Below are 14771 nucleotides of genomic sequence, written 5' to 3' on the forward strand. Positions count from 1 at the left end.
TTCCAAGTTTTGTCTGTCTTCTGGTAAAGTGTGGTTCTCAGGTACTTAGTTAATGAAAAAAATAAGGTAAAATGTTGCCGTTTAGGAAAATCACACAAAGTTTATTGTATAAAATGACTATACTAAATTTTTAAAAATATGACAATATGCAGTTTTCATGTTAACTAACTTACAACAAAGATTTATCAGAATCTCTTGTGAAACAAATGTAAAATTAAGACAATCTCAAGGGCTATTTTATCAGTTTTTTTTTTTCTTTTTCCCAGGGCTAAGCTTTTATGACTGCTTTCAGGGTGACTTGTTCATATCGTAATACTGCATTTAGTGCGTGCTGTGTAGACAGACTTCATTTTCCCTGAACCTTTATGTATGCTTTGTGGTTTTATGTGTCAATCGGAAATTGAATGTTTTATTCTTTAAATGCAATTTACACGCTGCAAGTAAGTGAAGGATTATTATTCAGGCTGCAGTGAGTTGCTTAGATTAGGGCATGTGAAGTATTATCTGGCTCAGTGCAAAGTCCTCCCCAAGGCACACTGTCATTGCTCTCAACTTTACCCTGAACATAGACCTTTGCTCAGAAAAGGAAACTCAATTATTTCTAATAATCTGTAATTTGGACAGGAATCTACCCAACTAAAACCAGACACAGGTAGAGCTGTGCCAGTCCTTTAATATATAAATAGAGTTGGTATTTTCATTTCCAATCAGTGTATGGTGTATTGCTCGACCTGAAGAGCTTGGGTTTTAAATGAAGTACTGTCTTCAAATTCTTCAGCTATTAAATCTATGAAATGCATATGAAATTTTGAATTTAACCATTTTCAGTTGATTAATACCAGTTAGCACCATATGTCTTTCTTGCCCAGACTGGTATTTCAGGGATGACTAACTACAATCTAAGTAACGTGTCCATTTCAATTAGTCTGAATCAACAGCATGTTTTAAACTAGTACCTCAAAACTGTATTGTAAGTTGGTTATTTTGTTAAAGAATTAATGAAATACCAAGCCTAAGCTCTTTGTACCTTACACTGACAGCACCTGACCTGCTCTGAATTTAGTTTAAACCAAATTAAACCAGATGTCAGTTGCTGTTATTGCAAATGGACGTCTGATGCTAAACCTCAAGGTGACATCTGTTCTCTGTAAGCTTGTGGTCTTTTTTGTTGATACTGCTGTAACTGGGCTGGCACAGTTTATTGAGAGTTGTGATAGATTGTCCATCACTGGAATTTTTTTTATTTTATTGTCTTGCACTACATGTATAACAATCCAGGGAAATCTAGAGCCTCGTACAGGAAGACGAAACAGATAGGTATGACCGTTTCTTTTCATTTTATAATACTGGTATTATAAATACCAATTTTATAATACTTGCAAGAGTGTACAAATGATAAATTAAGGTAATCTTTTACGCTTTTTCCTGATGCTTGGCTTCATTGGTAATGCTGGACCAACAGCATCATGGAAGTACCAGCCTGAGATTTGTTCTTGAGTGTGTCTTGGACCACTGAGTGCAGGCTGCAAAAGAAAACTTGCTATGAATACAGAATGCTATTTAATTCTCATTTCTGGTTAATACCTATATCTGGTGGCTCCAAAACTCACCACCTTTATCGGGGATCTGGAAAAAAACAAGCTGTGCTAGGATTTACCCTTATTTGCTTACAAAGAAGTAGGTTGACCGGAGCCCAGGTGGAGTTAGAGCCTGCTGTAATTTTGGCGGGAGAGCCCTTAAAGCCTGTGAGGAGTCAGGGCAGACCAGCGTGGCAGGAGGAGGCGAAGCCTGACAGAAAAGGCTGGAGTCTGAAGCAGGCCGGGGGTTTCTGTTGAACACCTGCTTTGTGTAAAAGGAAGCTGATTTGGGTTAATCAATCCGTTCCCTTCCGCATGGAGCTTGCCATGTCAGGCCTTGTTCCTGACACACTTCTTCCACTGCTCATGGAAGAGACAGATGAATCCTCGTTGTTTTCCCTCTGTGAGACAGACGACATTTTAAACGTAAAAAGGTTTCCAGTGCTCTCCGGTGTGTGAAGTGCTGTTTGTGTGTTCTGCAGAGACTGAAGGAAAAAAACATTAAAAAGGTAAAGAGGCACAAAATCAGATAAAAAGGCCCAAAAATGTCGATAGGAGAAGCAGGGATGAGACGTGACCGGCAACTGTGCGTGTGTAGCGCATGTGCAGAGGACCTGAGGACTCATGGCATGTGCTTGCCCAGGGAGGCTGGTCCTGCCTGCGGGCAGTCGGAGCTGGGCTGGGTGCTCTCCCCACTGCCCACGGGACCCTCCTAGCAGGGCACAGGACCTGCGCTGTACCCAAACAGGGTGCTGGGGCCATGGTTTGTAGGAGAGCAGCTTGGAGCGGAGCAAAAACCTTATGAAACCTTACCACAGCACCCAGAAAAGGCTAGTGAGCATTTTAGATGAAAGTTTCTGTGCTAACCCGATCGAGCCAACTTAAAAAAAAAAAAAAAAAAAAAGGTACATCTATTTTTCTTGAGGAGATGTTTGTGTGGAGAAATGCTGCAAGCTGCTTTGCCCGCCATAAGGCATGAAGCAGAGTATTTCCCACGAGATGGCACTATTGCCTTATGCACAGAAAAAGCAGATTTTACCTTTAACCGCAGTTTTAAAAGCTGATTGCCAAAGAGAGGTTTGCAAATATATGTGTAAATGTTACAGATCCGGGCAGTATCAACAGATGTCAAATGGAGAATTAGCTTGCTGAGTGATCTGTTAAAGGTTGCTGCCTGATAAGGATGTGGAAACTCCTGAGATACGGCTGATGAGATCAACATCACTATCAATCCGTTATTGGAGAAACTGATTTGGGTTTAGGGTTTTTGGGGGTCAATTTTTCAAAATTAATGTGGCTTTCTAAAGTGAATGGTATTTACCTGGTCATATCCTGACTGACCTTCTCAAAGAACTTTTACTTTAGAAAAAAACAAACAAACTGAGAATCATATTGAAAATTAACTACTTTTAACCTTTGTCCACTTTTTATTAATCCTAGTTCTTATGTAGTTCAAGAAAATATCAGCTTGCAAAATTGTTCTGTTCTGAGAGATTGTGCAGTTGTGATGGCTGGCTGGCAAGTTGCTCTACTTTCCCCTTTGCCTGTGACTGAAAGAGGTGTTTTCCTAATAAGTTCTGCAAAGTCTCTGAATCAGAAACATACTCCCTGCCTTTAGCTGCACCTTCTGTTGATTTTCCAATCAAAGACAGGGTCAGTCACATCTCCTGAACCACCAGGACAGAGCTGGAAGGGGCCCTCCTGTCACAGCAACGGCTTTGGGTAATCATGTTATTAATCTTATTAATTGCTGTTTTAAAAACAAGTCTGTTTTGCACCATGCTCTATCTCTTATTGCAACATTGTTCCAGAATTTCACTTCTCTGATGCTTGGAAATTTTATTCTGATTCCTGGCCCAAATTTATTGACTTCCAGGGTATATCTCTCTGTTCTTCTGCCAGTATCATTCTTTATCTGCAAAGTCCTTGTTCCCTCCTTTGGTATTTGCCCTACTGATGAAAGCAGTCATGTCTTCTCTTAGTTTTTGTTTCTCTAGGCTAAAAAAGCCAAATCTTTCCATCTCCTCTGAAGAGAGAGGCTCTTCATTCCCTTGATCATCCTATTTGGGTGGCCCTGGGTATATTTCTATTTCAATCCATCTTTCTTGAGCACAGATGACTAGAAATGGTGCACAGTATTCAGAAGAAGGCCTGACAAGAGCTTTGTATCATACATTTATCAATTTCATTGTACCATTGTAGCATCTCTTTGGGAAGTGGCTCAATATCTGTGATCAATTAATAAGCTTTATTATCCCCAGTTGGTTCAAATTGATGAGTCTTTTTCCCCTAGAACATCAATTCATCTACACATATTTTTGTGAGTGCTTGATTTTCCATCTCTAAATGCCTTTCATATGGGTGGCATGGTTATTGTAGAAATTCTGAACTTTGGACATCCATTTGCACGCATACCATGACAGTGGTGTCTGTGGGTGCTGTAAAACATCATGGTGTGTTCTACTACTAAAAACTACTGCAGGGTAATGCCTTGCATTAAGTTGCCTGAGCAGAGTTTACCAATCAACCTTACAGAGTTTTAGTAGCAATAAAAGAAACTGCTTGGAGCTTGATGTTACAAAGGAAAATATCTTGTTTAGCTCTATTTATATTCACTTTGCCAAGAGAAGAAATAAATGCTAAGAGTGTCACTATAAACTTGTTGAAATATAGGGTACCATTCAACACACAGAAGGTCTCTGTCAGTATTAACAGAGTGAAATACTAGAAATTCCTCATGAAAAGAATGTAACTTGTGTACCTGATGGTTTGCAGCAAGAGCTTAAAATAAAGCAGAAATATTTTATAAGTCATCTAACTCCTGACCTTTTGATTGATCAACGACACTCTCATTTCTTGAGAAAAGTTTTTTTCGTAGTCATATTTGTCCATATCTTCGATTTGCTGAGGGACATCATAACCATTTCCACAGCACATGTACGTGACTTGTCACAGACAAAATACCTCTGTGAAAGTATTTTCTGTGACGTTCATAGATTTGTGCTGTTTCCCTCTCACTCCCAGGCCACCCAGAGCTTTGAAGTCTGTTCTCCTGGTTGGATGGGACTTTCCCCAGGCTAGGGATGATTTGGTGCCATCGCTTCGTGTCTGAACTATACAACCATTAACAGCCAAGCAGGCAACGTGTACGGGGCTGCCTTTGTCACTGAATTATCCTGTTAATGTATATAAGTCTGTGCGCCCACAGGATATGGTTATTGTCCCCATGGTTCTTCCTCCGCATTTTGCTTACTGTACAGCTCCTTGCCTCTTGGGGACTAAAATTGTCAGGGCAGGGACAGTTTCTTACCTCTGCCAGCGCAGCAGGACTGGATGTCACAGGCAATGTGTCTGTGGAGCAGGCACAGCCGTACTGTTATCACTGGTCAGTGCAACGTGCTCCCCTCATCCCGTGAGATAGCTGTGGACCCATCCACCTTTGCCTTGCACGGCATCCATCGTTATTTGTGCACAGGTATTGTGCAGTTCGAACAGCTCTGTCATCTAGTACAAACAAAAACAACCCAGGCAGCTGGATGAGTGTTTACATGCGCGAATTCCTGTGAGCAAAAAAGGCAGGGAGGGAGGATTAGAGGGAACATGATCAAAAGGCAGATCGCTGCTACACAGAAAGCCTCCCTAAATCACCCATGAAACGCAAGTGGGTCTTTTAAGCATTCCTGCAGGTGATCGGACACTTTTCCCCTATTTTGAACACGCTTAAAGGTAGCCTCCTCGTATCTCCCTGAAGCATGGAGTGCACGCAGGGAACAAATCTGCTCGGGGGACTCGGCTGAGCCAAGGACAGGAGGTTTTCACAAGGGCTTTTCCCCCCCAGCTGCTGTCTAGGAGACTTCTCAGAACCTGAATAGATGGGTTGTTCTTATCATCTGTGGTTTTTTTGTTTTGGTTTTTTTTTTTTTTTTTTAACCCGACCTTGTAATAATATCAGATAAATGAAGACTTCAACGAATGGTGAATGTTGCCTGAGAGAAATTGCTTTTGGCAACTGTTCCTTCTAATTAAAACGAAAGTCTGAAAAGCCTCAGTCTTTGGGAACAATTAATAAAATGCCAGCACTAGATAAGATATGGATAATTCTTTGTGCCTATTAACTTCTTCCTACAATTAGCACATGTGTGTTCAGCCAAATGCAGCCTGACCCTGATATGGTAGGAAGGAGGAGGTTCTGATTAAAATGAGGGCACCACCTGTCGCTTGCCCCGCTGAGCAGGCCAGTGCTTTCCCACCTTCCTGCTAGCAACGATAATAATAATTAATGGAAAGTTTTAAGTCTCAGAGACTCCCAAACTGTCTTCAGGACCCTGCAGTGGGCATCAAGGGACTTTGTTCTGGTTGCTTAGATGCAGCAGCTACAACATCTCTGTAAGCATTTGAGTGGGTGGCCAGACAGAAATAAAGAGAAAAAGAAAGAGAGATTCTCCCCCTCCAGGGTCCAAGGTGCCAGTTTCCCCACTGAGCAGTTAGATGCTGATCCAGAGTGGTCAAATACCCAGGGATGCAAGACCTCCAAGTTTTGTTTAGAGCTACTTGTTTCTCAGATTGTTAAATAATTAGCAGTTGTGATGCCAAAATCTTGAGGAAATCTGTCCTTTCTGACCCCTGAAGTAGCAGCCTCAAGCCCAGGATGGTTGTGTGCCTTCAGTGCAGGGATGGGGCACGCTTAACCCCCAGACACCTGGGGGCAGGCAGCTGGCAGAGGTCCTGGGGGAGGCTCTGCACCCTCGGGTTTGGCCTGGGGACCTCGGAGGCTATGTCCATTCTCCATCCCAGCTCGGGAGGCCAAAAGCACGTTGAAAAAGCACCGAGAAGGAGGAGCAGACAGGACCCATGCATGTGTATGCGTGCAAGGGGCAGGTGTATCCTCCAGGAAAAGCTATGCAGCTGGGGGCTTTGGGAGGTGCTGCTGATTTACGGCAGCCTGGCAGTGGGAGATGTGCCCCCAAAACCCGAGAGACGGGGCTGCGGGGGGAGGCGCGCAGGCAGGAACCTCGAGGAAGGCTCTGGAGGACAGCCGTGGATCCACACATAGGGAGGGGATGCGCTGGAGCCTGTGGGACCCAGATGAGGCAGAGGCAGGCAAAGAAGGGAAGTTTTGAGCCTATTGTCTTCATATGGAGAATGCGTGAGCCAGGGGTGTGGGAGAGCTGAGGATGCACATGTGCGTGCATGAAAGGGAGAGGGGCAGAGAGCAGCCAGCCTGCTCGTCTCAGAAACAGCATAGACAGGGGGGTCAGGCGATGCCTCCTAAGTAAAATCAACTGTAAGTAGTGTTTCAGACAGCAAGGAGTGAGAGTTGAAGATGACAGATCAATGTCATCATCCAGGCTGGGGGTGCAGACCTCACCCCCTGCTCATGGGAGAGGCCCTGACAGCTAAAACGTGGATATATAAAACAGTGGGTACTTAGGGGAAAAAAAAGGCATAGCACAAGTTAAAGGGGCCGGTTGGCATATCCACTCCAAGCAGGCAGAAACACCAGGGCATGTAGGGGCATCTGTGTGTAGGACAGGGACCATGCTCCGGGGAAGGCAGCCCCATGGGAAGACCTGAGCTAGCCCTGGAGCAGCTCAAGTGCCACGAGCCATCTCGCCTTGCCATCTGGGTTGCAGCTCAGGCAGATTTCCTCAACCGAGGCTCAGAGATGTGTAGAAAAACTGCAATTAAGCAAGCCATGTATAAGAAAGTATTCCCAAAACTTGCTTTAGCCACTGCCACAACCTAATCATTTCAGAAGTGACTGCAGAGTAGCTGTGCTGCTCCTCCACTGCTGGGCTTTGGTTCAAGGGAGGGATTTATTCTGGCTATACGACAGCTCAGGATGCCTGAATAAGCCTGTTTTTCCTTTGCTTTGTGTGCAGGAATGAGGGTCTGGACCCAAGGCTGCTCTCTGACTAGGCTCATTCCCAGAATAACTCCTCTCCCAGCCTCCTCTGCCCCCCAAGAAAAAAAAATTCTTAATCAAATATATAAACACTGGCAGCTTTCAGGTTTGTGTCTCTTTCTGAGCCTAATTTAAATGAACAGCAGACATTTTATGGGCTTTTCCAAGTGAACCTACAGGGGCTTATTTGCTCGAGTCTGACTTTCTGACAGCTCTCTACAAGCCTAATCAAAACCAGACTTACTCTCATACAAAACAGACTAATATATACTCATGCAGCTACAAAGAACCAGGCTAAATGTAGTAAGTCATAAACCACTACCATGGCAGCAATCATTCAGTCATGCGCATCTACCGCACTTGGATTTTGGAACAAGGGGTGCATTTGTTTTGTTCCCATTGTACAAGGAAAGTTGTAGTGGCGAGGAGCCAAGTAAACATGTCTTGCATCTAGAAAATGCCCCACGTGTAACTTGGAGTTTGTAGCTACAACGCAGAGGGTGCCTCTTCGCTCCTCTACCCACAGGCGGGAACGCTGAGTTGATGTCTCTTGAGGTGAGGTGCACCCAGGTCCCTTAGGGGAAGCTGCTGGGGGGAAGGCGCTCCCTTTGAGCTGGACAGGACAAACACTAGGACCAAGCTGGATTTAAGGGAGTTTTGTCTTTATCATCTTTGCAGTTTGTCATTCTTCAATACACAGACCATATTTCTGAAATATTCCCAAGACTTCCTTTATTTAGACAAATTCTGGATGGCATAGTTAGGGTAAGGAATACTGCGGAGACCTTAAATACTTAAAATGTCTTGATGGAGAGTTAGACACTGACCTCTAAAAGAAGACTTTTTTCTATTTCTAATTATCCCACAGTGTTCCCATCACATAATATCACCTCTCTCTGTACAAGGATGTGTTCATATTCAGTTCTTCACATCTGGAAGAAATTTCTCCTTATCTAGCATGTGTGTTTTCAAGTGAAATGTGAAAAGAGGTGCTGAACTGATAAAACAGGGATGTATCTTTGGGTGGGACCAGATGGTGAGGTGCTGCAAAGGAGAAGGCATTCTGCCCAAAACAAGGAGGAAGGGAAAGAAAATCTGCAGGACTGGGCCAAACTGGAGGAATGGTAAAATCCTGTGCCATCCTGGAAGGTATCGGGCTGTTTAGCCTTCCTTCACCTTCTAACAAAAGCGTTAAGTTTGTCTGAAGCTGGAGGGACTTCAAGAAGCTTTGGATTGTGAGTTTTTCTGTCTAAGTTAGCTTTCAGTGTTCCCAATTTCGCTGTTAAACTGTTGCGTGGTGGAAACTGTTACCTGTTAAAAGACAGCCAGCGCTGGACACGGCTTGTACAGTATGGTCCACCTGTTTTCCTTAAACCTTTTGCCTTTCAATAAACACCAGCTATTCCATGCTGAAGCCGCAGTTTAGCACTTGCTGTATCATCTTAGTGATTTTAGGGTTGGCGATGATTGCTTTTGCCTAAAATCCCAGATTATTTGCAACTACCTGTTGCGATTTGTCTAGAGGAGAGACTTCAGCTCTTGGGCTGAGATTCCTTCAAACATTGTGCTTGTCCAAAGGGTGACTATTGACACGAGGCTTTGAGATCTCCTCTCTGCTGTCTCCCAGTGATTTAGAAGTCTGACTCTTTCAAAACCGGTGCCTGTTCATTACCGTTGTGCAGAACACATCCAATTGGGCTGTTGGGATTTGGTGATATTTGAGGTCCAACTGGCACAGGATGCAGAACATCTCCCACGGAGGGCAGTAACAGGACCAAGACATGCAGTTGCAGCACCACCTACGTGGTCACATTCGATTGCTATAGGGTGTTCTGGGTGGAGGTACAACTGATAAGAACTTCATTTTGGTTGGTTTGTTTTTCTAGTGACTTGTAGTGAGTGGAAGGTGAAGAACAACTTCATCTGTGTAGATTAGACTAGGATTTTTTTTTCCTGGATGCTCTTTTAGAGTGTTCAGATCTGCAGTTTTGATTCAGGGTCTGTTTAACTGAGAAATTTTGGGGGGTGCTATTTTTTAGTTTATACTTCTTACTTTGTACAAAGCCAGCAGGCAGACAAATGTGATTAACTGCATGGGCCAGGTATTTTCTCTGAAGTAATTATTTTTCACTGCTCTCTGCAGAGCATTATCACTGAATTTTCTTTTTATATGTTGTAACCGTTTGATATGTTTTCCAGGTTTGGTGTCTCTCAGCACGATGCATTACAGTATAACTTGCTTTTAGAAGGCTGGATGACTATAGATAAAACATTATCTTACTTTAAAAGTATGGAAGTGTCTTTTATTCTTGTTTTTATGAGTAATATCCAGTTTTGGCATAAGAACACCCACGCAGTATAAATCAAATGCTTTTAGATACTTAGACTTTTCATAATTTTTTTTTAAATGTGGATTTGTTGACATCTTCTGAAACCACCTTTAAAAGTCTTTTTGGATGGACCATTTGTACTACATCGTTTTTTAGGCTTTCATTTTGATCTTTCAGTCTGTCCAATTTTATAGGTGTCATGGTGACTCTTGGAAACAGGAATTTCTGTTTCTTTTTGTTGCTGTTATAAACAGACAAAGTGATAGTAATAGCTGACTGAAAAACATCAGACTTTGGTAGGTTTTTTTTCACTTCTCAGTGTAGAAGACGAAATAATAGGAACCCTCTGGATGGCTTTTCACTCCAGACAGGAAAAAAGATTCAGAGGCAATCATATTACTCTTTTATTGCATAAACTTTTAGGAGTTTTAGTGGTGGTCGTTACACTGGATTAGAATAAAATGCAAACTTAATAAAATTGTAGTGCCCAGTTATGCATGAATTTTATCAAGATTTGAAGGGTCTCACCAGGGACTGATTTGCAGCCTGGTTTCTGGTTCCTTCCCACCACTGGAGAGGCCGGGGCAGTACAAAGAGCAGAAGACGTTTTTACAGATGTACACTGAATTTTGTATCATGCAGGCTCATGGAGTGCAAACCCCCTTGTTTAACAAAACAAAAGCCATTTTCCAGGAATGTTGAAAGAGTGGCACTCAATATATCAAGGGTTTCATTTGCAAAATGTTGGCTGGGTAGGTTATCCATAAAAATATGTGCACAGGAGAATATTCCACTTGCACGTGCACCTGGCTGCACAGAGGACCCCACTGACTGGTGTCCTTCCTTTCTGTGAGAGGAAAGAAAAAAGCTCATACTAGGTATTTTTATACAGAAAATCACTGAGTCAATCTTTAAGTAGCCTTTCAATGAAAAATAAATAATTTTGCCTGTGCACTTTTATTAATGATGAGTATTGAAGTTCTGTGTACACTTGAGGAAGTGGCTCTTTTGGAAATTGAATGCCTTGTCTAATGGTGGCATAGTGGAACATGCAGTAATAATATTAAATCAGACTACATTGAAAAAATCGGATCTCCATCCTTTGGAGACAGCAGGTTCATTAGAAAAGGCGGGAGGCATAATAATTCACAAGATCAAATGGATAAAACCAGCAACCTCCTGGGCTGGATTTAGCCATTCCCTTACCCACTTCTCACAGGAATCCCTGATCCTGCAGAAGAGAGTGCAGCCACATGAATGAAGTGTGAGTGAGTTTGCCACTTGCCAGCAATAGCAATCATTTCTTTGTCTCATTTGAAAGCGATTTTGAGATTCTGTCTGGGTAGGATTTCTCCTTCTAGTGTAAATAGTCTTCTTTCCCATCGTACCAAATCTGAGATAGAATATCAAAATCCAAACTCAGTTTTCTTGCAGATGGTGTTGGAAGTCATTATCAGTGCCTCTGAGTATTTGTGGTGATGTAAGTACTGCTTGGGTGCTATGTGTCACTGCCGATGACGGCTTGGTGATGACCTAATAGGCGAACTGTCTAACTGCGCCTTTCATTAAAGGTCTGGTTAGTGAACAGTGATAGTAAGAAGGTTTTCTTCTGGACACAGAGCATCAAGGTATGTGTTTTTCGGACTTTCGATTTAGACATACCCCAGATATGCTCCTTGCTGTTTGGCAGTCACTGCATTCCTCAGATAACTCTTTGATAATGACAATATTAGCAAAATTCTAGTTACTGATGGTACACAGTAGCTTTCAAGTAAACAACAATTTCCTGCTTGAAAAGAAGGATATTCAGATATGTTTTTTCTTTATGGTCTTACTAGGAGGATTGTCTTAGTTACACCTCTTTAAAAGGAGGAAAACAGAAGGTGATACATACACAGACTGTATTTTTGCTACCTCTCTCTGATTGCCAGCAGATAACAGCAAAATGTATGTTTCACTACTGCTATGCTATTTTTCTTTCTTTAAACCTGGATACTATGCCAAAATTTTCTTTTTCTTTCTTTCTTTCTTTTACAATAAGGTATATGTAGGGGAAAATTGAAGTTTTCTGCTGGGTTATTTCTTGCCAAGCTTTTTCAGCTGCAGGATATAGCGAAGGCCAAACTCTTTGGAACTTATTAGGACTGTCAGTATAATGAAGGGGAATTGCATGGTGAAAAAGTTATAAATCTATGCCATAGTGCCCTTGTGTAATGGATGTCTGTAGACTTATATATGTTTATTATGCCAAGGTGCTGTGGCATAGCTCCATATTTTTCTTCAAACGCAATTGCTCTTGGTTGCTCTCTGTGTGTGCACATACATATACACACAGGAGAGAGAGAAAGAGAAATATCTCCTCCCCCTACATTGTCTAATTCTTTGAAGGCAGCATCTGCTCATAATGATATGGCCATTGACAGGCAGATATTCCAAAGCTGGGTTTAACTATAGCATAAATTGATATTTTGACAATTCCTTTATATTTGGATATGGCACTTTCAAAACACCACGTATTTTGAATTTAGGAAAGACAGAAATACAAATGTTTGCATTTTATCTCATAATTTAGCCCGAACAGTGGGGTTTTATATGATGAATTCCTTTGTCAGGAGCCACATTCTATGGCAGAAGTGAAAGCTGTGATTTGGGTCATTTGTTCAGTGCTGCAGTTGTGCAGGCTCTCTCTGCCTTGGCTGGTGTGTGCAATGCACCAGCATCCTTACAGTAGTTCCCATCAGGATTTATAAGGAAGTTTTTGTTTACCAGAAGTTCTTAGGAGGAAGACATGGCTTTCACTCAAATAAAACATGGAACAACACTGAAAGCCAAGTCAGTTTTTATGAAAATAGTTTTAAAGGTCCTGCTTACAGAAAAAAGTGTCAGGAAATGCATGTTTGAGTCAGAAAGTCCAACCTATGTTGTTTTGTCTGACACCACAGGAGGGGAGAGAGGGGGACAAAGCTAAATGTAAAGCGGTCACAGGAGGATGTTGCCTGCGTTACATCATCTTCCCTTTCCCAGTGGGAATCTTCCTGAGGGACTGTACAAACAGCAGGTTTCAGGCTGTGAAAGGAGACAGGCCCCTGGCCATGGCCATTTGCCACTGAGCTAGGCTCTGAGCCTTGCCCAGCATCAGTCAGGTAAGTCCTAGATCCCTGTCTTCCTTGGCTTGCCTGCCATGTGGTTTTGACGGGAAAACCCCTGCACACAGCTTGCCTGGTGCTGGGGTGCCCCATGGGGTGGGCACATGGACAGGCAAAGGACATCTAAGGGCCAAGTGTGTCCAGTGCTCCCAGGAGCTTGTGCTTCAGCCCAGGGGCTCTCTGGGCTGCTCCACAGAGCTGAGATTAACTCGGAAGTGCATTGTTCTGTGTAATTCCCAATAGGCTTCGACAGGATGCAGACAGGGAGCAGCTCCTTCTGCGGGACAGTCTGCTGGCCAAGGACATGCTCTAGCCTGAGGAAACCATGCATTGCACGAGAGCTTGGACTCCACTCTAAAGTGAAGTAAGGTCAAAAGACTCCCCTCTTTTTAACTTGAGGTTTGGGGCACTCTTGGGTTTCGAGGTTTGACTCAGAAAGTAACCCCTGGCAAGACAGGCAGTTTAATTGTAAAGCTGCTAGTGTTTTCCAGAGTTACAAAGCTATACAGGACTGTGTGGTTTTGTACTGTATAGCTACACAGCACACATGGTGGGATTCAGCTGGGTGAACTCCAAGGCAACATTTTGTCTCTTATCGATAATCATTTGTCATAGACAGATGAAGGAAACAACCCCCCCAACAAACCCTGGTTAGCTTTTCAAGCTGTGAGATAATTTGTCCATAGTTAAACAGAAGATATTTATAGAGACATTAGCTGGTTGTACAAAATACTTCAGAAGTTTGTTTAGCAGTGATCGAAATCAGCTGTTACTGAACTGAAAAACCAACCGCACAAGCTAAGTCTACAGCCCTTGATCTGTCTGTTGTCTGTTAATGCAGTGCTTTCTTCTTCCAGCAACATTACCAATTCAGGGCAGTAACATCAATCTTCTGCCTGTCATTGGTGGGTATTAATAATTCAAGGATTAAACTCATCATTGAAGAGGGGTAATTTCAGTGGGTTTTAATGAGAAACTGCTCCAGCTCTTATATTAAAATATTGCCATGTTTGAGAAGTCAAGCACTCAAGCATCAGGAAAACCAGTGTAGCTCCCAGCCACAGCCCCCTTTTCTGGCAGTTGTAAACCAAGCCAAAAGTGAGTGATATGGGAGGTAATGGAAGATCCTTCCCTGACAGAGTCCTGCAGGTCTAAATCTGCTACTGCAGTAAGGTACAATTAAGAAAATCAATGTGACCCAGGCTGTTCTGCCCCCACCCAGCCCCTCTGGCTGCCCTATTTGTATATCTCTGATATACAAACTCTGATCGCTTTTGTTCTGACAGCCCTTCTTCAACCCTTCAGCAAGTTGTGGGCCCAAGTACAGTGGCGTGTTTTGTACAAGCTGAGTGAGTAGAGCAAAAAAATGTCATTAGGGTAATGAACTGAACCTGTCTCATGTGAAAAGGAGCTTTCCAGATGATGCACTTCCCACTGAAGGCAGCTACGCTCCACTGATGCCCTTCCTCTAGGCAATTTCTGGATTATATTGCTAAACAGAAGCATTGCTTTGACTCCTGTAAAATACTAAAACAGACCACTGATTTCAGGGAATTAATCACTAGGTTGATAAGCATCAAGTTGGTGATAGTTTATTTTGGGGGTTTTTTGGTGTTTTTTTCTTCTTACATTTAAGTAATTACTCTTAGTTAATTAACATACTTAACTTGTAAATGCCCTAGGATAACCCCTCTTAAGCATCCTCATTTATGAGATACCAGTGACACCTCCACAGCACAACCAGGCATCTGCAGCCCTGTTTAATATCTGAGCAGCTCAGAGCTGTGCTCTTCCTTGGCATATTCCTTGGTGG

Source organism: Nipponia nippon, unplaced genomic scaffold (genome assembly GCF_047370975.1).
Source record: "Nipponia nippon isolate SJK-2023a ecotype South Korea unplaced genomic scaffold, ASM4737097v1 scaffold_6, whole genome shotgun sequence".
In the NCBI taxonomy this organism is placed as follows: Eukaryota; Metazoa; Chordata; class Aves; order Pelecaniformes; family Threskiornithidae; genus Nipponia; species Nipponia nippon.